The sequence below is a fragment of the Ambystoma mexicanum genome, chromosome 6q, assembly GCF_040938575.1.
Source record: "Ambystoma mexicanum isolate Mex_15411 chromosome 6q, UKY_AmexF1_1, whole genome shotgun sequence".
Taxonomy (NCBI): domain Eukaryota; kingdom Metazoa; phylum Chordata; class Amphibia; order Caudata; family Ambystomatidae; genus Ambystoma; species Ambystoma mexicanum.
Genome location: NC_090937.1, coordinates 794,071,198 through 794,095,105, shown reverse-complemented (window position 1 = coordinate 794,095,105; position 23,908 = coordinate 794,071,198). Strand labels below are relative to the sequence as shown.

Genomic DNA, 23,908 nt, shown 5'->3' with positions numbered 1-23,908 from the left:
CAGGTGCTAACACAGAATGGTAAAAAGAAGGGACAAGACCACAATTTGAATAAAAAATTAGAGCATGTGATAAATTGAGCACACAAGTATTTAGACTACAGCAGACAGTGCCAGCCACTAATTGTTATACAAAAACATTTTGCCCTAAACTTTACACAACACCTATATCATTGTTTTCTGAACTTTCCAGGCATACTTACAGGCACAAATAAACCACACTGCAACTTCTCGCAAACATATATGTATAGATTAGCCAGCAAGCCCTACCAGCTGAGGAGATAGACCCAATGGAAACAATTGGAACACAGTATTCTGAATGTAAGAGGGGAGTGATCCGAGTTTAAGCCAGTGACTAGAGAACAGAAGTAGTTGGGCAAGAGGAAACTAGAATCTCATTATGAGATGTGTGATGAATAAAGTGAGGGAAAAACAGATTTTGAAAAGGGTAAAAAGCTGAAAGAAAACTGAAGGGTACAGAAGAGAGACAAGTAAAAACAGGATGAAAGATACCAGAGAAATTATTAGCACAGATAGAGAAATGGTTCAAATGAATCAGTGGTAGAAAAAAGGAGGCATGTATATGGGGGAAGAGGACCAAGCATTGAACAAATATTATTGACCTTTTAAAATGACTGTGATGAAAAGGGTTAGACGACACCTAGAATTTAATGCCAATCTTTGCAGACTTTGTCTGCCACACCATACGCTCATTGTGACCAATAGACTGCTGGGACTTGGAGGTGGCCTACCAGTTATAAATGGCCCTCATACCTCAACAATGTGGGTGGTGCATCCCTAAGTTACTAAAGAAATACACCATTGAGTACCACAACACCCCTACTGAATCAATTGTGCATCACATTGGTAATACAATATAAAAAAACAACTCTAACATTATAATTTGTCCAACAATCAGGTCAAATATTATGTTGTCTTTATTACAACATTCCCAAATGGGAATACCGGAACAATATTGCATATAATGTACGAGTATGACATCAGTCCTGGAAAACATTCCAATATGCAAAATTCAAGTATCAATCACTATAATGCACCCTGCAAAGACACTGCTCCACTCTCTGTTTCCTTGCTTATGTTCAGCGATTCTGATCATGCCCTGCTCTTCAGCACATACAAACACAGTACAAATACAAAGATGTTGTAAAATTAAGTTTTCAAATCACCATACTTGGTGCACTTGGACCCCGTCTCCATGTGAACTTCTGTGTAATGGCACGTTTCAGAATGCACTGTGCATGAAGATCGTCTGTCTATTCTCCATTGTCCTCACCCCTAAATGTGCTTGGAAAAAACTGCAGAATCACTGTCAGGCCTGTTTGCTGTGTCTCAACTGTAAATGTACTATATGCACTTACTCTGCCTGTTGAGACTATTATCGTCTGAGAATTTCAAGGGCTCTGAGCGACCGTTTGTTTTTCCCCATGTCCCCACCCTCCTTGAGCACTTTGAAACACTTACCTGTGTATAGGCGCTTTATAAATAAACATGACCATTACCATTAACATTAAAGAGAGAATGAACTCTAAACCAGAAGATAGCAGAGTAATGGAAATTGGTGCCTAAGCAGGGGCAGAAGTGAGCTAAGCATCAAACCCCGGTGAATCCATTGAAGAAGGAGAAAAAGAGGACTAAGAAGACCAATGCACTGATTATATTTGTTTAAAAAAATGGGAGAATACCCACTAGAAAAGGTTCTGGATAAACCCTGAGAGGAAAGGTCTAGGGTGGCTGGTACTGTAGAACCCATAGGGAGGCTGACACAAGAGAATGAAGGCAGTGTAGTTAGTGTGGTAACTACAATTAGGTAATTTCATAAAGCAGGAGTGAACTTAATGTGAGAACTGGAGTCGAAATAAAAGACTAAACATAAGGATCTATGAGTGAAATCATATTGTAGAAATGAAATTACATAAATATTGAACTATACATTACATATTATATTTATCTTGATGTAAATACATAAAGTAAATATAGCATCAGCAATGTTGAATCCCACAACTAGACACTTATGGTGCATGGTTTACCTTGCTTGTATACCTTGACGAAAGCCTTCTTGGCAATCTTGAAAGCCCATCTTTGTGGAACTCATCCTAAAATTTCGGAACGTGTTGCCCCCATCTTAAATCTTTATGTAGTCTTGCACTCAAATAATCATAGTGGTTAACTATTTCCATTGGACAGGTCAAATGGGTAAACTTGTGGCTAGGTAACGTATGTTTCTTTCACAATCATTAGCTTTGACTTAGTCATAGGGCTGCAGCGCATAATGGGCCTGATTTTCAAAGTGTTTTCTCAATGGTACTGTGCCATTATGAAACGCTTTGTAAATATGCCCAATGTGTAAAATAAATGTCAGACGCATTAAATAGTAGGTGCAGTGAATGATCTGTTTTGCCGATACTAAGAACTGTAACATCTGCATTGGAACCGTATGGTTACTGAATTTTGAACAAATATATTGTCCATGCCATTAACCCTTTAATTGCCTTGAGATATATATATGCACTTTGCAATTCCTATAGGAATATATTGAGGTCTTGGCAGTGAAAGCGTTAATGAAATAAATTAAATGAACAGGCAGCACTATGCACAGCAGGCATACGCCTCTCTCCATTAAGGTAGATTTTAACAGGGAACCTGTTTTGCAAAACCTTATTTGTGCAGTACATTTACATATTTTGAAAGCAGGGGCAATGTTAGTGATTTGATTTAAAGGGATGTTAGACTACTTTTAACATGATTTAATTCATTACTTTCAAAGTTCCATTAATACATGTGCTGATGCTTTCATGTAATACTAATCAATGTAGTAATAAACAAAAAATAATAACGCATTATTGATGCAGCAGTGTCTTGACATTATATTTCTTCCCTGCAACGTAAGCTTAAGTATTTTCTCAAGCAAATTAAATTTAATCAATCCATTCATTTCTCTGTGTTTAGTATCTGATTGGCTCCTTTTTTGGATATAGATTTTTCTATTGAGAATTATTTCTGACAATTGGCAATCCGTATGGGAGTGATTTTGGCAGTAGAATTTGGGTTTAGATGTTTTCCCTTATTTAGCTATGTAATTATTGAATAAAGTGCATAATTCTTTTTCAAACTGTTTCAAAATGTTATTATTTTGACAGTAACTTTTAAATTACCTTTTTATTATGTGTTCATAATAATATTTTATGAATATTTTACTTTCAATTTTGTCACATAATTCCATAGGTATGACATTGACTGCAACCAGTACTTTTCAATTATTCACATAAATGGCTATGGATCAATTGAATGGAAAGTAGCAAAGAAGGAATGAACGACAGAATAATTCCTAAGAGAAGGAATACATAGGTAGGTTTAAATGAGCTGAAGAAGGTTTTACAGTAGTTGTGGAAATTAAGGAAATAAATTGGAAAGAGAAGAATAAGACGGTAAAAGGAAGGGAACAGAATAGCAGGAACAGTGTAAGGGAATTGGCGTGATTAGATCAGAACACAATTGAAGGACATACAATTCAGTCAATTACAGGGCAGACTATTGGGGGAAATAAGAGAAGAAATATACCATTTATTTCTGTATCTATATGTCAAGGGGGGTAAGATAACATGTGATTGGTTTCACAACATGAGGAGTGAGCCAATTGAGATAGCAGTAAACAGAGACTGAAGAAAGGTGAAGAATGAGTGAGTAGAATCAAGGTGGGGGTGGACATTACCATGCATATATTATGGAGCAGAATAGGGCAGATTGATGGTGGGTACATTGCCCAGGTCAGCCTAGATGGGGATTAAAGGCCAGAAACGGAAGTGGCAGTGGGAGGTAGATGTTAATGAAAAAAGGATTTTTTTAAACAATTGACACTGTCTTTCATCACTGATGGGGTGTGGAAGGTATGGTTAAAAGAAGACTGGGAAGGATGGACTGCAAGAATAGCAGTGATAAACACAGAGATATTGAATTCAGTGAAACAAGGGACGAGAATATGTCTTCAAATAATTGATAATGCTAAAGACCATGTTAATTACAGTAGGAAATGCAGCAAGGTAATGCATTTTAAGGGTGGAAGAGAAACATTGGATCAACAAAAGAGATTTAGCTGTTAAGCCAACCAAAACGGAGCGATGGATGGTGGGAAGAAGAGATGTCATAGATAACAGGAATGAAAGTCCTAAAAAGCTATAAAAAGAAGACAGTCGTGACTAGAAGGCAGAGGGTAAGTGGCATAGAAAAAGCATGATGTGCCACTATTCCTAGCTTAAGACCAGGGGGTTGTACCATTACTTTGCACTTGGATCAGTGTCTTCAGCTTCAGGAGGAATGCTAGGCTAATAGTGCACAGAAAGGCTTGATAGTAGACTAATATGCGGCAGGGATTATTTGTTTGTGTCAGAATCTAGAAACATGTGTAGTTTTGCCAGGCCATCTGGTACATCTACATCTGGGTAGTTGCTATAACCAAGCAGATAAGTGGGTCAGGTAAGGGATGGCTAATTTCCCAAGAGGGGTTACTCATTGCCCAATGTATAAACTATAAAGAGAGCAAACTGTATTCTCCAATAAGTCTTGCACCTCACAAGGGCATTCTGTAGCTAAATAATTGATATGTTCAATTTGATGCTTTGGGGAGGTTAATCTCAGTGAAAAGAGAGGCTCTGATTCTAGAAGTAAATGGAGCCTAAGGATATATTTGCTTCTGCAAACAAATTGTGTCTGTCAATCACCTGCTCCATCCCTCTCCACAATACAGAGAGTCCATGGAACAAATGATCATGCTTTTTCATTCGGTCAGCATCCTAAGAAAATCCACTTTTAAAAATGTCATCATCTCCCTGTATGCTCACCCTCATAATCTTTTGTCAACCCACTGGTCACTGCAATACTAATCACCTTTTCTTGACGTCTCATTGGACTTTGATAAATTGGCCATGCTAGTCTTCTGAACTCAATCTCATTAAAACACACACACACACATTCATGACTCTGTCCTCACTTGGGTCCACAGCTATTTCACCAATAACTCCCTCTATCTCTTGGTGCAGTCATTCATGCCACACATCCCACTGCCTTCCACTTCTCAATGTGGTTTCCCAGTGCCTTCTCCACTTTCTCTCACCAATATTATCTATGCACTTGGACTGTCACGTTGCATGCCAGTTTTATTTAAGAGTTATTGACCCGGAAGTAACCTGAAGTATACTGTTTACTGTGGAGGACTCTGCTAATTGTGCTGCGCTTCCGACGCAATCCTACCTGTGGTGATTATCATTGTTGCGGTTCAACTGTGGGAGGACGTATTTACAGGCAACACAGACTCTGCCTGACTATCAACTCCCCTGTGATTGGAGCAAGCTTCTGTGTCACTCCTCCTTCTCCACCCCCTCCAGGCTTCAAAATCCGAGTGTGCAGCGCACACCCGGCCCGCACCTAAAAGTAACCTGAAGTACACTGTTTACTGTTAACTGTGAACAGTGACCGGTGAGGGGTCCTTTAATTTATAATTTACTATAAATTGTTTTATATTAATCTAAGTGCAAAGCAACTCCATAATGGTGAAACTCTACTCTCTGCGGCCTAATATGCCGCCGAACATTGAAGCCTTGTCCGACAAACCTTATGATTTCCATACTACCCCTAAGCGGAATATCAATGGCCCCCCAAGTCGTGGGCCTGCCAGGGGTCGATCTCTATCACATACTAGTGACATAAGGATATTTTACGCTGAGAATATGTTGGGAGTGCCTGATGAACTGAACAAAGAGAATTTAATAAGCTGCAAAAATGTTATCAATGATAATAGAGAGGCAATGGTAAGTCCCGAAAAGACTGAACCAGTAATTTCTGTACTGATAGACTTGTGTACTCCATCTGATTCATTACTTGCAGCTTTTTCTGAACAAAGTTTGCTAGGTGATTTTGCTATTCCAACTGCTAACAAATCAGTGATTGAAATTATGGTTCACACTGAGCCAGTGCAACCTAGCGTTATTACAGTTGATGGAGTCCCAGTGGGTGATGACAGTAATAGAAATGGAAATGTAATGCAAACACCACAAAATGATGCAGAACCATTAAATCAAGATGCTCCAGATGAACAAATTTGTGTGGAGACCAATGTAGATCATTTGTACCAATCCCCTGTAATGTTTCCAGAATGCTCTAATGACTCTTCTATTTTATCAATTTCATTCACTCAGCACTCCCCCAAACACTCTGAACGCAGTAAGACAGGATCTCAATACAATCAAGTACCAATTGCTTTGGCCCCAACCAAACTAACTTTGCAAGCTATGAACACGGCTCTTTTCTCGTTAGCTAAATTGTATGAAACACTTGATGCTAGACTATTGGATCAACATTTTTTGCTTAAAGAACTGTTGGAACATAAGAATGTTGTGTGTCATTATGTAGAACCTATATTACCTAAAAATGTAACTCCTCAAAAAACACCTATTGCATCCTCTAGTATTGTAAAGAAAGTGGTCAATAACGTGATTTTCAGCGAGTTAAAACAGCAACAAACTGACATAAGCTCTATACCTATATATGTGAAAAAAGTCAGTTCTGGCTGTGTTAATCACGATAAGAGCATGATTGATACTATTGATCAACAAGATGCAAAACACAATGAAACTAGTTCAGAAGGAGTTGAAACTACAGGGGGGAAAGAAAAAAAAAGATTAATTTGTGTCTTCTTTGGTAAATAGTGAAACATATAATATATTTAGTGTGACAAAAAAAGGGCAAAAACAAATGCCAAACACGCAATTTGAGAATAAAATAACTAAGAACCAGAAACTGACAAAAAATCAAAAAAACAATAATTTGAGGCAATTTATCAAATTGCTCAATACACCTGACAAAAGAACGCAAGAAAAAAGTGCGGCAATAGTACGAAAATACATTGCTATTAATAGAAGCAAACTGAATCCACCTCCTATTCAGTTGGTCCCTAAAGGTGACAAAAATGTAATGCCCGATGAATTGAGCTACGAACCCCTTGATAACTTAGTAACTGAAGTTTGCAAACATGAACAAACCGTGGGCTCCTTAAAGTGTTTTGGTGACAGAATAGGACTCGAACACACAAAAAAACTGGCGTTGCATAAACAACAAGAACTAAGATGCCGCTCAAAAACAGACACAAAGTGCAATGACACCACTCATGTGAGTCTTATTTTGCAATGCTGAGGATGCGATTTTGGGTTATATGACTTGAATCGATCCTCCGTATTGAACATCATGCAAAGTGTGCAACCGCTTCAAGAGACCAAGTCTGATGACTTTGCGCAAATAAAATTCATCAATGACCACGATAGGTCTGTTGTTAAAATTTGGATGTCATCTGCTATTGTTAAATATTCGATCTGGCAAGCGAGAAATTAATTATATCAATTAGGTTTCTTGCTAGATAACCCTTCAGCTGTATCAAATGCAAATAGTAATTTGTTCCCAAATGTAGCTAACACATACCCCTCAAAGCATGTGAACACATATACGAATAATACAGACGGGAAGATACAATTAGCTGAAAGACATTTTGACCCAATGACGATAAAGTGCTTCACAGCAGATGACAACCAGACAAAAACGATAACGACCTTTTCTCAAAGCAAAGTAATGAATCAATGTTAGCTATCCTGTAAAGGAAAAAAAGAGCATTCTTCAGCTTGCCTCCTGGAACACCAGAGGCCATATGCATCTCACGTCCTCTTCTGACTCTGTTTTAGGTTTATATGAAATAATCATGCTGCAAGAAACATGGCTTATTACCCTCCTGGTCTGGGAAAATCACTCTGTAATCCTCGAACCTGCTATTAAATCAGCAAGGGGTCGCCCAAAGGCGGGACTTCTCACTGCTGTAAAGCTAACAAGTGGTTTGACTGCTGAAAAGTCGGCTTCTTATAATAGTTATATGCAACTAGTACGAATTACTTGCAATAGTCATGTTATTGCATATGTTAACATATACTGGAACCATCTAGACATTTCGGTAAATCGTTTTTTGAAAGATCTAACCAAATGTCTGGACAAAATTGACAAAGATCAGCTGGTTCAATCCATTATTATTGCAGGTGATTTGAATATGGATTGCATGAATGACAAAGGGGGGACAATGAAAGAAACTAAGAGAAAATGGAAAGCTTTGGTGCATGAGAGGGGGCTCAATATGTTAAATGGTGCTGTATATCGTGACATCCCTTATAAAACAACATGGCAACAAGGCAATGCTGCCTCAACTATTAACTATATATACACCAATTCTGAGCTCTTCTCCACTGTTTCTTCTTTTGAAGTATTAAAACAGACTAAAAGCGACCACAATCGTATCCATCTCACTTGGACCCTGCCGAGTGAAGTTATTGACAACCCAAGATCTAAGCTTATAACCAACTTAAAAGTGTACACTAAGGGTCACAGTTTCAAATGGTCCTCACAAAATCTTTATGATCTGCTTTCAGCAGTATCCTATCCAAAGGATATTTTAAAGCCGGATTTACAATATTCAGACGGAGACTATGTGGCTACTCTACAATTATTTTAAAAAACGTCAAGAACTTCTAACTTGGACCAGAGATATCACCCACATTCCTATGATGAAGAGATAAACAGTAGAAAAGCCGACTTCAGAAGAGAGATTCGATATATAATAGAACAGAATCCTACTAATAAGGCTTTCATGATATCCAAATGTAAAAACAAATATAAAAATTGGATAAAACAGCGGAGACCGAAAATGTTACTACAAGATGCCCATTCTCTGCTCTACTCTATCGCATCCAAGAATTCTGCTTTAGTATGGGGCCTAATCAAAACCGTTTATGGAACCAAACAATCCATAAAACAAATAAATACAGTTCCAGAGAAAATATGGGTACAATACTACAATTCTTTGTATGCGGAAACCCATTTTTTTTTTTGGAAAGTCAATTTGACTGTAGTCTGGAAGGGATCCAGGATTTGGTTTTTGACAACTTGGACAATGAAATGTATATTAAAAAACTGAGTAAGTCGAAAGCCCCTGGCCCGGATGGTCTTTCTAACATAATGTTAAGGACTAATCCTGAGATCTGGGCCTCTATTCTAGGAGTAATCTTCAACCAAGTCATTAATAGCAAAAGAATTCCAACTTCATGGCAAAAGTCAATCATTGTCCCAATCTACAAGAAAGGGGAAAGATTGAACCCAAAAAATTATAGACCCATTGTGCTTCTTGATGCTCCAGGAAAAATTTTTCCTCGTCTTGTGTTAAGAGATTTTAACAAATGGACCAAAGAAGCAGAACTTAATGATCCATACCAAACAGGCTTTATTGTAGGCGTAGGCACATCGGTGAACTTTCGGGTTCTTGACGCTATTAAACAACATGAATTACAAGTCAATCAACCACTCTATATGGCCTTTATTGATTTCGAGACTGCTTTCGACTCGGTGTCAAGATCCTTATTGTGCAAAAAATTAAAGGAAAATGCGTGCCCAAAGGACTTACTGCATTGGATAATGCAATTTCACATGGGAACATCTATACAAGTGCGCTTGACGATGGACGGTGCGTTATCGAAATCGACTAAGACATTTAAGGGCCTGAAGCAGGGGTGTCTATTGGCATCAACCCTTTTTAATTTCTTCATTGCTGATGTTGTAAAGAAATTCATTAGAGTTCTCTCAGATGCGCCTCGTCTTGGTAACCATCCAATACCATGGATGTTCTATGCTGACGACTCTATTGGCAAAGACAATAAAGGGACTGCAAAATGTACTTAATCATTTGGGGGAATATGTACAAGCAAATGAATCAGAAGATGCAGAAACTTTATATCCCTTAGTAGCAGAATGCCCTACACTGTTGACCATGAGAATAGAATGCTTTAAGAAGCATTTCGAAACATATACTCCTCTTACAGTTGAAAATGTCTGGTATTGAATCTATAATACCCAGATAACAACTAAAAGAATAGCTGTTGTACATTTTTTGAAAGCTCTAAAATTAAAGGAAAGCTTGATAGTGGCGTGATAATATAGATGAAACATAGCTCAGGCAAGTTTGTTAACAATAACCTAACTATGATTTTAGATCTCTAGAAAAGTATAGAGTGTATAAACATAAAGTAGACCAATCACATGCAGTTCTTTTTATTCTTGATCATGATCGCAATGCGTTTTAGAAGATTGTTTTAAGAAATTCTGGATTTTAATTATGTTAAAAATTGTTTATTTTTGTATACAAAGTTGTATTTTATTTCTGCTACATGTATCAAATTTTGACTATGTATGAACTGTAATTAGTTTCTTTTTTTGTTTAAAAATAATTTGTATTGAAAAGTGATTTTTTGACCTATATCAATAAAAAATAAAAAAAAGTTATTGAAACTCCATCAATGTAAAACATATAAAATATGTTTCATTGTATAACAAAGACAGACATTATGTTAAAAACACCAAATACAGAGAGGGAGAGAGAGAGAGAGAGAGACAGAGCGAGAGAGAGAGAGAGAGAGAGCACAGCATACAACATTAACTCTGGGAGCTGATCCATAAAACAGCTGTACACATTGTCTAAATGTAAAGCTACACTTAAGACATTTTGGACAAAGCAGCCCTACTCATCTAAGAATGATCCAAAGACATTCTATTGTGATAATTAATTTCTCTTCATATGCCCTTCGGAAGCCTAAATCATCTTACACTAACCAGTACATAATAGCAACCACTAATTAAAATGTACAGTCACACCAAGACACTGTACTTGGTGAGAAGTATTACCAAATTGATTTAGTAACTTCCACCCTTTCATATGATGGAGCAACAAGGAGTCCCAAGAATACACATATGCTGCACTGTCCTGGTGCACAAAGCTACTGCTTTTCTAACAAGATGCCCTACACCAGAACAAGAAGTCAGGGCACACATCAGAAACTAGTAGTACGGTGCAGGTATGTAACAAGTAAAACCATGCCCCCCTTTTCCAATCTGCTTGTGCAGTGGTCTGAGTAGTAAAACATAAATGAATAGCAAGATAAAAAGACATAGGCCTCATCACGAGTCTGGCGGTAACCCTTAAATGCGGTGGTAGCGCTAATACCGCCGCATTTAAGGGTCCGCCAGATCATGGCTTTGGCGGATTTCACCCGACTCTGAGCTGGTTGGAAATCTGCGGCCAAATTGCCGATTTTCGTCGCGATTACTGCTGGCGGGAAATCCGCCGGCGGTAATAGCGCAAATTTTCCCCATTGGGCCCAATGGGGAATGAGGAATTCCCAGATGGGCCCAATGGGGAATGGGCAATGACCCTTCCGCCAAACCCGTGATCCGGCACTAATAGCGCCGGGGGGTTTGGCGGTAGGGCTATTAACACCGGCTCTAATAGCGCCTGCGTTACCGCCCAACTCGTGATGAGACCCATATACGCAGGCAAGGTCCAGCAGCTCCTCTTTTGTCCAGCTCCCTGTACGATAGCCAGCGGTAATGACCAAAGCCGGAGACACGTGTGAGAATAGCATGTTGACTAATGAAGTTTCTGTCCATTGAATAGCTCACTGGGCCAGCTATCACAAGCCCTCACATGTCTGTCTTTACTGGTTCTACTCAATGGTGCATGATATGCACACAAGTATCAATTTAACGTTAGTCTCTTCTACTATGCTACCTGTGATTTCTTATTGAGATGTTCTTCCGCAAACCTACTCTGACCACTTCTCTGTTGAACTATGGATCGACCTTACTCTTGAGTGCCTCTCCTGGTGGGTCAAACAGTCCTCTCTTATGGAAAATGTTTTGTAGTTGAAATTACGAATCAAATTATACCCTACTTTGATTACAATATTAGATCAATTTCTCGCATGCTTAAAGGCATGGTCCAGTAAAAATGTGTATTGTCCCAACGGGTCGGCCATGTTTTTTTAAGCCTATGTGGCAGGATTTTAGAAAACTTTCCTATGGACCTTACCCGAGTTTTCGTCCATTAAACGCAAGCGAAAACAGGCACCAGGGAACCGCCATTTTGTGATAATCCTATCACTTGCCGCATCGCCCTGGCTGACCTGCTTCTGCGGCACTAAATCAAATCCCCCACCCCTGAGCCTGTCATCAGCAGACTTGTACCGCCCATTTCCTAACGCCAAAGCACGTCTCGTGTCAACAATCGCTGCGCCTCAGCTAATGACGTGTCGCCATGGAAATGGCAGGACGCCTCTTTCCTCAATAAGTATAAACAGACCGTTTCCCAACACACAGCAGCAGATTTTCGATTCCATTCCTCTCTCTGTGTTACTTTGAGTATTCTGTAACTCGTTTCTGTGCTCTGGTCAGCTACCTTCGCTGCTTGTAGCCCGTGTGAACACCTGTACCATCTCTGTAAATTATTTTACTTTGTTTACCACATAATGGCTACAATAATGCCCTACATGTACGAGCCCGAGTATACCGAGGAGGAACTACTGGAAAAGGAAGCACGCGAAAATGATGGGGATTCGGACGGCAGTTGGGAGGACGATTCAACAGATGAAGAGCCTGGGCCTAGTCGCATGGACGGCGTCTCCACCTGGTGCACATGCAATCGGTTCGAGCTAATGCCAACCGAGGACGAGAACTGCTGCTGCCGACAAAACTCGGGATGCCTGGCCTACATTTCGGAAGGCGAGCCACGACTGCAATGCATCACCGAGCTGCCAGACTTCCGGGCAGCCTGCCTCACACAGGCCGTGTTGAGCATAATGATGGTGCTTATGCACGAACTTTGCGCAACTGTTCGTCCTCGTAATCCGAGTAACGAGTAAGTATACTCTGCTTGTCATGCCACTCCTATTTCATGTTCTTCTTCTATATCCAAAATTATATATTCATATCATAGTAACGCATGAAAGTCGTTCAATAGTGTGCATTGTCTAGATAGCATTTGTCCGTGCAGAATGCCATTAGTTACAAGAATTTTCATTGACAACACACGTTTATTAAACTTATCTTGGTCATTTAAAAACAGTTTGTTTCATTCCTTTTCACACGTGGTACAGGCTGGTGGCCTATCGTTCCTTTACATGGTGGCTCCACGGGAGGCTTGGACACCGCGTTCGAAGAGTGATACCCGCCTGTGCCGTTCGTGCCATAAGAGAAACGTTCCCGAGTGACAGCGGTCAGTACAGGGGATTTTCTCTCGCTGTGCTGCAACCTGACCTGTATAATCTTTAAAGTCTTGTATTTTTGTGTCATGAAAATAAGATACAAAATAAAACACCACATATATTTTAACAACGGTTGTTTCGATTTTTTAAATGAATCAAGTGTGTCTCCATTCAAGGATGGACGTCAGACATCTGTGCTCCGAATGGGTGAAGGTCTGGTCGCTGTGAAGCAGGGTGGTCACTATCTATCTAAGCTAACATAACATATTCTCGATAATGCATGCACTAAATAACACTTGTTCAAGGTCTTTCAGTAGGTTATGTCTCTATAAAAGTCACAGATATATCTATACTAACAATTACCATTGGATTATACAGGCCTTAGGGTCTTGACCACTATAATACACCGGTTGAAGTGTGGGTCTGTGCTCACAAGAATCTCCGGTATGTGGCATTTGTTATTGATAAGCAACGATATACTATCAAAGGCAGTTCGCACCCGTGGATGAGCGCTGGCATGTGGGGCTGTCTGGGGCGCGAACGGCCAAGGTGCCAAACAACATGTACACTTCAAAAGGTATCCCACGCCAAGGGGCCATCGGTCACATGGCCTCCTCAGACCCCGTGTCTCCAGCCAGGCCTCCCCTTGAAGCAGGCCGCCCCCCTGCAATCCACATAAGTGTGTCTCCATTCAGCAGTCTTCCTGTGCCTTATCTGCACGCCCCAGGCCCCTCCATCCCACCCACCCTCTATCAAAGGCGGTTCGCACCCGGGGATGAGCGCTGGCATGGGGGGCTGTCACGGGCGCAAACGGCCAAGGAGCCAAAAAGCATGTACACTTCAAAAAGTATCCCACGCCCAGGGGCCATCGCTCACATGGCCTCCTCAGACCCCGTGTCTCCAGCCAGGCCTCTCCTTGAAGCAGGCCGCCCCCCTGCAATCCACATAAGTGTGTATCCATTCAGCAGTCTTCCTGTGCCTTATCTGCATGCCCCAGGTCCATCCATCCCACCCCCTCTATCAAAGGCGGTTCGCACCCGGGGATGAGCGCTGGCATGGGGGGCTGTCACGGGTGCAAACGGCCAAGGTGCCAAACAGCATGTACACTTCAAAACGTATCCCACGCCCAGGGGCCATCGCTCACATGGCCTCCTCAGACCCCGTGTCTCCAGCCAGGCCTCCCCTTGAAGCAGGCCGCCCCCTGCAATCCACATAAGTGTGTCTCCATTCAGCAGTTTTCCTGTGCCTTATCTGCACGCCCCAGGCCCCTCCATCCCACCCACCCTCTATCAAAGGCGGTTCGCGCCAGTGGACACGCGCTGTCAGGGGCGCGAAAGGCCAAGGTGCCAAACTACATGTACACTTCAAAAGGTATCCCACGCCAAGGGGCGATCGGTCACATGGCCTCCTCAGACCCTGTGTCTCCAGCCAGGCCTCCCCTTGAAGCAGGCCGTCCCCCTGCAATCCACATAAGTGTGCTCCATTCAGCAGTCTTCCTGTGCCTTATCTGCATGCCCCAGGCCCCTCCATCCCACCCACCCTCTATCAAAGGCGGTTCGCACCCAGGGATGAGCGCTGGCATGGGGGGCTGTCACGGGCGCAAACGGCCAAGGTGCCAAACAGCATGTACACTTCAAAAGGTATCCCACGCCCAGGGGCCATCGCTCACATGGCCTCCTCAGACCCTGTCTCTCCAGCCAGGCCTCCCCTTCAAGAAGGCCGCCCCCCTAAGACCACGACATACATACGTCATTCATTCACAAACACACCCCTGTTTCTAATACTTTATAAACCACTTGATATGTCTCATGAGAACATGTTTGTGCTTTGCAAGTCAACTCCTGAACGTGCTACCTGGCAACCACTGAGATCTACACTAATCTGCTTGTCGTCGTGCTATCTGTGAACTTCTGTGACCGCTTAGAGCAAACCCATCAGTGTGCTACCTGTGGCCACCCACCTATTCTCCTGCAACATACTGCTCTGCTTGCTGAATCCAACTGTTTGTTGGTCAAGGTAAGGCCATGTATCCTAGTCATATTTCGCAGATTTTTAAATTTCTATCTATTTGTGAGTACAGTACACAATAGTGCTATGTTCATTGGTCTCATTGCTATTGACTTGAGTTTCCATTGCTATGCTATCAATAGATCTATTTATTTTCATCTTTGTCTATTGTCATCGAATTGCATCCTTCGGGGGTCCAGTCTATAATGTAAGCATGTTTCCTTCTCGTGCAAGACAGAACATCCAAGGGACGAGTCACATGTTCAGATTTTAGTCACATCATTTATACATTTCTGCAACTTATGCAAATACTAAGCCACACATAATGAACTGGTATAGTTCCGGGGACCAAAACAAACCTTGCATTGATCATTGTATGATTCATTTACTTTTGTATCAAATCTTTATTCATGAAGATTGTATAATAATGTCGATATTTACTTTTCAGATTTATCAACAATGCCTGCCTGTTCGATTAGCGGTTGCCCTACGAAGACCCATGCGAAATCTGAAGGCGCTACAATGCCTGTATTCCCGAAAACTGTTGATCGAATAAGAGAATGGGTCAGACATTGCAGATATCCGCTGGATGAACTGGAAAGTAGAGTCCAACAAGTCTTACAGGACAAGAGGGGTGATCGATACCGCATCTGCAGCCGACACTTTTCCTTGGACATGTACACAACATCTTGGGTAACAAAGAAGAATAAACGGCGAACGACACGGAAATTGCTCGAAAACGCTATTCCCACTCTATTCGTCCACATTCCGCCACCGGTGAGTCAAGTGTCCGGATTTAGCTTTAGGCCTTGCGGTAGTGTGTAGGTAGCCGAATGGATTAATTGATATTGTAGGTGTTCTATCCCTTGTAATAATTTCGAAATTGATATGAGTGTATAGCTTTTTGAATAATGACATTTATCAATATATTCTTTTTCGATTTCATAACCCACAAACGAAATGTATATATATGGGAACAGGGAACTGTGCTGTATTGAGCATTTTGCAAGTATTCTGTCGCCTTACATGGCTATTTTTAATATTGGCATTTCATTATCAATCATTAATTTACCTTTACAACTTCTTGACTATCCCTTGAATCTGAAGCAAGAACATTCTACATCCTTGACATGGTCGCAGTTATCAACCACTTCTAGCGTGTATCAGGTAATCTTACTAGGCTAATCCGCTACAGACTTCTTTTATGCATGTCAAGTAATAGTTTTATTCTATCGTTTTATTATTTTACCGAATGTTTGGTTAGTGCTTTCCAATTGATATACACCTTAGTTATCTTCCACTGGTGTTTGTTTTCAGTTATAATTAGTGTTATCCATGCTAATGCAAGTACTGTCTTTCAGGGAGATGCTGAAGCGTCCGCCACATCTACAACATTTCTAGATGTTCTTCATCAGCAGGAGGTATGGATACTGACAGCTCCAACGTTTGATTGTTCTACACAATGTTTCATTTGTGGTTAGCGGTTGATATGTACCTGTGCTGTCGACCCCAGGTGTGTGTTATGTTTTCACTATTGTAATCCTCATTAATGCAAGTACTATGTTTCAGGCAGTTGATGGAGCGTCAACCCCTGCACTTGATGCGGATCCTGACATTCAAGTAATTCCAGGGGAAGTGGAAGCGGACCATGCGTATACGAATCGGCGCAACAGCTTTCGGAAGTGCGCACTACATTTGCAACATCCATAGATATTCTTCAGCAACACGAGGTATGGATACTGACAGCTCCATCATGCGTGATCATATAACGTGATTCCATTTGCTATACTTTCTTCCCTATTAACGCAAGTGCTGTGTTTCAGGGAGACGACGGAGCTTCCACTACAATCACAACATCCCATTTAGATGATGCAGATGTAAATAAATCGGAGAAATAACTCAATGAAATGTGATCATATTTAGATTTTCCTTGATTCTTTTAGACAATGCATCATTTGTGGTTATCTCTTTATATGTACCTGTGCGTTCGGCCCCAAGTGTGTGTTATGTTTCCAATATTGAAAACCATACTAATGCAAGTACTGTGTTTCAGGTAGACGACGGAGCTTCCACTACAATCACAACATCCCATTTTGATGATGCAGATGTAAAGGAATCGGAGAAATAAGTCAATGAAATCTGCATATTTATATTTTCCTTGATTGTTTTAGACAATGCATCATTTGTGGTTATCTCTTTATATGTACCTGTGCCGTCGACCCCAAGTGTGTGTTATGTTTCCAATATTGAAAACCATACTAATGCAAGTACTGTGTTTCAGGGAGATGCTGATGCCTCCTCTCCAATACAACCATTCATGGCAGTCCATGCAGAGCCAGAGGTATGGATACTGACAGCTCCATCGAAATAGATCATCACTGGTCGAATACTTGTCATTTGATTGTTGCACACAATGTTCAAATCGTGTTTGGCTTTTGAGATGTACCTGTGTGTTCGTCCTCACGTGTGTTTTATGCTAACAATATTTTGATACATAGTAATGAAAGTACTATGTTTCAGGGAGACGATGGAGCCTCATTCCGTGCTGTCTATACGGATACAGAAAATATAGTCGTTGCAGCGCAAGAGGAAGGGAGGACATGCGGAAACGAATCGGAGCTACAGCGTGCAGATGTTGAAGGTCGAGTCAAAAAAGTTGCAAAGAAAAAAAATCTAAAAAAGGTTAGTTACAAACAGTTAATAACTTCAAAAAAATGTTTGTGCTGGGGACTATTCTATGTTTTTTTCCAGTCAATTGGACTACACTTTATCTTGTGTTTAAACTGAACATCCCTTTTCCAATCTCTCCTCTAGTTACCAGTGGGTGTCAGAACTATACATACACAGACAGTGAAGCGAATGAGAGATGTTGCTTGCCAGACCATGTACACTATGGAGGAACTATTAATTGAGGCGAGGAGTGTTCAGGCTTGAGATGCTCATGTCCAATGGCCAGAACATGAATTAACTGTGTTTGGAGAATACAGCAAAGTTGCATTGGACCATTGCTACAGTGCGACCGCACCACCACAAGAAGATGATATTGAATGTATTGAAGATAGCTCTGAAGTAGTTGCAGATCAATTCACACAATCTACACCCGCCAAAAAATTGCCACCCAAAAACATGTCGACATTGTTGTGTTCTCCCATCAATGTTGAAGTAGCCGATGTCGAAATGACAGAGAATGAACCAGCCGCAGCATCCATAGACGCATCAGAACTTGATAGCAGCGATATTACTTTCCAATGTGTTGAAATCTCTGCAACGTCACAGGCCGAAACAACGTTGACGCAGGATGACAGTCTAATGAAAGAGAGCAAATACATTTTATTCGACAGTTGTTTGATGGAAATTATAAGTATGCTGAAATGTGGGCATTCAGTTAGAGGGAAAGTATGTGGAAAGCCATTGATTAATGTGACTCGTCAAATAAAAGGCAGTAACGTCAAAATAAATGCCGCCTGTCGATTAAATCATAGGTTCTCATGGTCTGCACAAACGATGCTGGGGAAAATGCCAGCAGGCAATCTACTGTGTGCAGCTGCATCACTTTTTAGTGGCTCCAGTTTTAGAAAGTTAGAGGCTTTCTTTCAGTTTGTGGGACTCCATTTCATTTCTAAATCGCTGTACTACATATACCAACGTGATTATCTGTTTCCGGCCATTAGTGATGCTTGGAAAATTGAACAATTGTCTCTAGCAAGTACATTCGAAGGGAAATGTTTCAGGCTAGCCGGCGATGGACAGTGCGACAGCCCTGGATTTTCTGCCAAGTACTGCACCTACCACTTTCAGGACATGGATAGTAAGAAAATAGTGAGTTCGGTGGTCGTGCAGGTAACACAATGTACATCCTCAGTGGCCATGGAGAAACTAGGATTTATAAAATCAGTGGAATATCTACAATCAAGGGGAATGCACATCGACCTCATAGCCACGGACAGACATGTTTCAATTGCCAAGACAATGAGAGAGCAGTTCCCGCTTATTAATCATCCATTTGACGTATGGCATCTTGCTAAATCAATCAGTAAGAAAATCTCGGCTGCAGGAAAAAAAAAGGTTTTGAAAGTATTTTGCAGTGGTCCCAGTCTATCACCAACCATCTGTGGAGGAGCTCAAAAACTTGTGAAGGGTCAGTGGAAATACTACTTGAAAAATGGCGGTCACTGATGCACCACTGTACCAACGTTCACCGCTGGTCAGAAAACCTACATTTCCACCAATGTGAACATGGCCCTTTGTCCCCAGAGGAGGCAAGGAAGAAGAAGTGGTTGATTCCATCTTCACCGACACACAAAGCCATTGAGAAGATTGTTTTCGACAAAACTCTATCAAGAGATTTGAGAGGACTGACAGAATTCTGTCACACAGGAGATTTGGAGGTGTTCACACAATATGTGCCTAAAGTACAGGCCAAAGCGCTTGCATTTTAGCTTTCGGGGCATGAAACATCGCACTCTACTAGCGGTCTTGGCCCATAACAGCAATGTCGGACGTGAACAATCTAGGACTAGGGGTAAAGTAAGGATGCCTCGCTACACTAAGGTGTTTTCAAAATGAAGTAAGCAATGGGTGATCAAACCAGTCTATGATGAAATGCAGTTCGACTTTGTGAAAGGCCTTATTGTTGCTGTGTTAGAGAAGCACAGATATGGAATTTTGGACGTTTCTGTGCAGAGCAGTGATCCATTGCCACCGAACATTGCAACTGTGCCATGTCCACCAGAAGCACAGCTGGTTGTGAAGTACAAATACCGGTTTAAATAATTGCAATACGATTGTCTTTTTGTAAATAAATGTTATTGTACAGTGTACCTGTAACCCTAACCCCTACCTTTACCATCATGGGTGGCGAACAAGCTGGGTGTCATCTTTGAATTCTCCCTATTCACCTCATATATGTGTATGTATATATTTTTCTCATGTCTCATCTCATGTAAATGTAAATTCTGCACACTGTTGCGCACTGTTAACGGAGGGGAGGCTTGCGTATTGCAAATAATAAAACAAACAAACAAACAATAAATCTCACTTTTAACTCAACTCCTGTGGTACTTTATACTTTCCCTGACCTTCCGCCAAAAATTAAATGTCTCCATTTGGGCTGCAAAGCATGCAGACAACGGGGACAAAATTGGGGGCCTTAGAACGCGCCAAGCGGGCCGTGGCATTTGGGAGAGAAGCCAGTTTGCATTTGCACATTGTGGCGCACTACATAGAGTGATTCTAAACCTCAAGTTCTCACAGGTGCCTTTACTATGGGATGTTGCAAATAAAGAATGCGAAGGACAGCGGCTTTGATTTTCAGCTCGCGCCCAGAAGAGGCCCACAAGTCGCACTGGAAGTATAAGGGTCTATTGTTTTTTGACCTTGAGACAGGGAACATGCCGAAAGAACTTCATTTGAAGGGGGTGCGCAATAACGTAAGAGACGATAAGGCATCATTTTAGTTCAGTATACGAAAAATCATTGTCAAGAGCACGGTCCGTTTTACAGACTGCATTACGCAGAGACACAACGGAAATATCAAATATAATGTGAGTAAATCTTTAGACGCTTTTATACCGGAATGAAGAATTAATGAATGGATGCATGAATAAATGAATGAATGAAGAGCTAGGAAAAGCAAGGAAAACTTGTTCGAAGTGGGCACATGGGCATGCAGGTCCACTGGTCTCACCGATCTCGGTCCTTGGCCCAGCCACTTTTCCCTGCACTGCCTACCTGCACTACGGGACTGTCTCTGTATCCTTCAGCCCCTTCTCCCGGCATTTACCTTGCACTTGCCACCAGCTGGCCCTATTATTTATCTTGTATTCTACTAACCATGTACAGCACTTTTACCCCCCTCTCCCCTTCCCCATGCACGAACTGAAAGACACCTGGCCTAGTAGTATCGTTGTCTGTCTGCCCTTGTTCCCCCCTGCTATTTTTTTGTTTTCATAACAGGTATTTGCTCCCCTTCTGCTACTGTCATCGGTTTGAGACACCGGCAGATGGTTTTTTCAACAGACACCTGCAGCTTCGTGTGAACAACTGGAGCACACTGACAATTTTATGGGACGATCGCCAAGGGCCCACATGCCCTTACGCTGTACTAGTGGCTAGAAGCAACATATCAACCTTTACGATGGACTAGTGCCTAGTTGATGGAACAGCCTTGCGGTTCACTGTGCTTCAAAAGTGCTTCTTTTAACGAAAAACAACACCCTGTGTACCATAAAGGAACAGCGCGTGACTCAATATTAACTTAGACGGATTTGCGGATACAGATAAAAGAAAATAAATGGCTGTCGGAGTTCATATGGCAATTGCTGAATATTCTCTAAACATTTAATGTCAAATAAATGTACTTTACCAAATGTACCGTGTTGCTGTTTGATTTTAAAGTACAGTTTCATATTCCGAATTGTGGCACGCTGTGTTGTGAGATGGTCTGTGTTGGTTTCTGGGTTCTGTGTGAAGTCGCGTAGAAGACGACTGGGCGCATTTGCCTACGCAGCACAGAAACGTCACGGAGAGAGGCGAGGAATATGAATGTTTTGATAATGTCAGGCTCAGGGGCGGGGGATTTGATTTAGTGCCGCAGAAGCAGGTCAGCCAGAGCGATGCGGCAAGTGAGAGGATCATCACAAAATGGCGGCTCCCTGGTGCCTGTTTTCGCTTGCGTTTAATGGACAAAAACTTGGGTAAGGTCCATAGGAAAGTTTTCTAAAATCGAGCCACTTAGGCTTAAAAAAACATGGCCGACCCGTAGGGACAATAAAACATTTTACTGGACCATGCCTTTAACCCCTGATAGCCTTTTAAGGGCTTACTTTTGTGAATATGTATTGAGACGGAGGGTGGGCTACTAAAAACTGTCAGATGTGAGCTTACCAACATTGAAAACTCCTTGTGCTTACTAGAAACCAGACATCCCACTTTAGAAGATTGATTACTACTTCATGACATTAGACTGAATTGAAGACAACCAGTCCACTGTTTACAGGGAAACTACATTCTTATAACCTAGTATGCCAAGGAAATAGAGGGAGGATGATAGGCCTGCAATGGCAACAGCCATCAGCAATTCTTGAGGTCAATGGTGTTATTCATACGGATTTCATAATGAGTAGCACCAATGGTGGGGGGCGCAGCCAATCAGATTCCACAGAACACAGCCTGAAATCTCTGATCTTAGTCAGCATTCCAATTTGCTAAGCACTCAATTTGCAGAGCTACCATACCGTAATGTGGCATTAGCACCCGATCTAGCTCGGGCCCCGGCCAATAACACCCGATCCGGCCCACCGGATCGGGGGTCAAGGGCATTAGCACCATGGGTTACCAAAGTGTCAAAATATGAATGTCACAAACAACCTAATATTTCACAAACTATGGTTACATCCTGATAACTTAATGATAATGTGTCAGGATGGGAAATCTTATATGTTGAGCATTATTTTCTGATGTTTCCTAAATACGTAAATGGGAAATTATGGAAGATGTTTAACCTTACAGTGACAGCTGTATGGTTATCACAGCAGTGAGATAGATAAAAATAAAAGGTGAGCAGAGACATAATGGATGTACTAATAATCCATGAACATAATCAGGTAAAAACTTAGTTTTTGTAATATTATTTTGTTTGTGACTTTTGCATTTTAGAAATATCAAATATAAAAATGTTCATGCAGTGAAAAAAACAGAAGGTTTGAAACCATAATGGATTCTAGTACAGAGTGAATACATGTAAAAAACAAAGACACTATAAAAAAAAAAGGTTTAGACCGTTAATTAGCAGTGAACAATACAATTTAACTTTGGTAAAACACACAGGTAGTGAATGGAGGTAATTTAAAGAAAGTGCCAGTTTATAGCACTTGGAATCCATAATCAATGACAAGTTGTTTTCTCTACATGTACTTGTATGTAATTGTGGATGAAATAGAATGAATGATGTTATTTTTTTTTCGCTGATTCTGTTACTTTTGCACTTTGTATTAATCATTGGTTGATTTGGAAACTTGATGTGGGAATTTGAAATATGGAAATTGATTCAATTTTCAGGAAAACGTGAAACCTAAGTCAGCCTTGAAGAAGCTACTGAGGGGCCAGACATATGTATGTGACTCCTTAGCGAAACACGTGTTAGCAGGGATTTTGGGAAAAATATAGATGGACAAAATATATTTATGGAAGAGTAATTTATTGACGGAGTATATGTGATAAGGCAAGAACTCAGACATAATATATACTTACTAACTGTAGCGATTATTAATACAAATCATAAACTGACAAACATTACGAAATCGAAATGCTAATTAAGTGTACTTGGGGAATGACCTGTTGGAGAATTTAAGTTGTGGTTTTGGGCACTTTCAGGTGGGTGCCAAGAAAATCCCAGTGCTGCTGGTTGTGTATTACTGCTAAGGGTGAAGGTGTTAGATTTCATGCTATTAGCATAGGTTGGATCAATTGTGGTACTTTGTATTATTATAAGTTACTTGTTTTTCACTGCACACTTGTTCCGTTGTGGTCACTGAAAATAATTCGATTTAAAACATTTAAAAAAAGCTAGCCCAAACTGAAATTGGATAAGATAGTGGTAGATCTTACAGTTGTTCACAGGCACTGCTTTACTGCCTGCTTGACAACCCAATCATATGTTGCAACTGTGTCCGATTCTCAGTTTCCTGCTTGCATCCATAGAGTCAAGGGAACTAAACTAGGTATACTTCTTCAGGGAGATGAGTTTCTCTTTTATGTACAGAACCCAAATCATT

General features: G+C 41.0%; 1 protein-coding gene across 1 annotated transcript in view; it reads right to left on the bottom strand.

Moving 5' to 3' along the window:
* GUCY1B1 (guanylate cyclase 1 soluble subunit beta 1) overlaps nucleotides 1-23,908 on the bottom strand; it is a 725,186-nt gene that overhangs the window by 151,552 nt on the left and 549,726 nt on the right. The gene's annotated exons all lie outside the window — the stretch shown is intronic.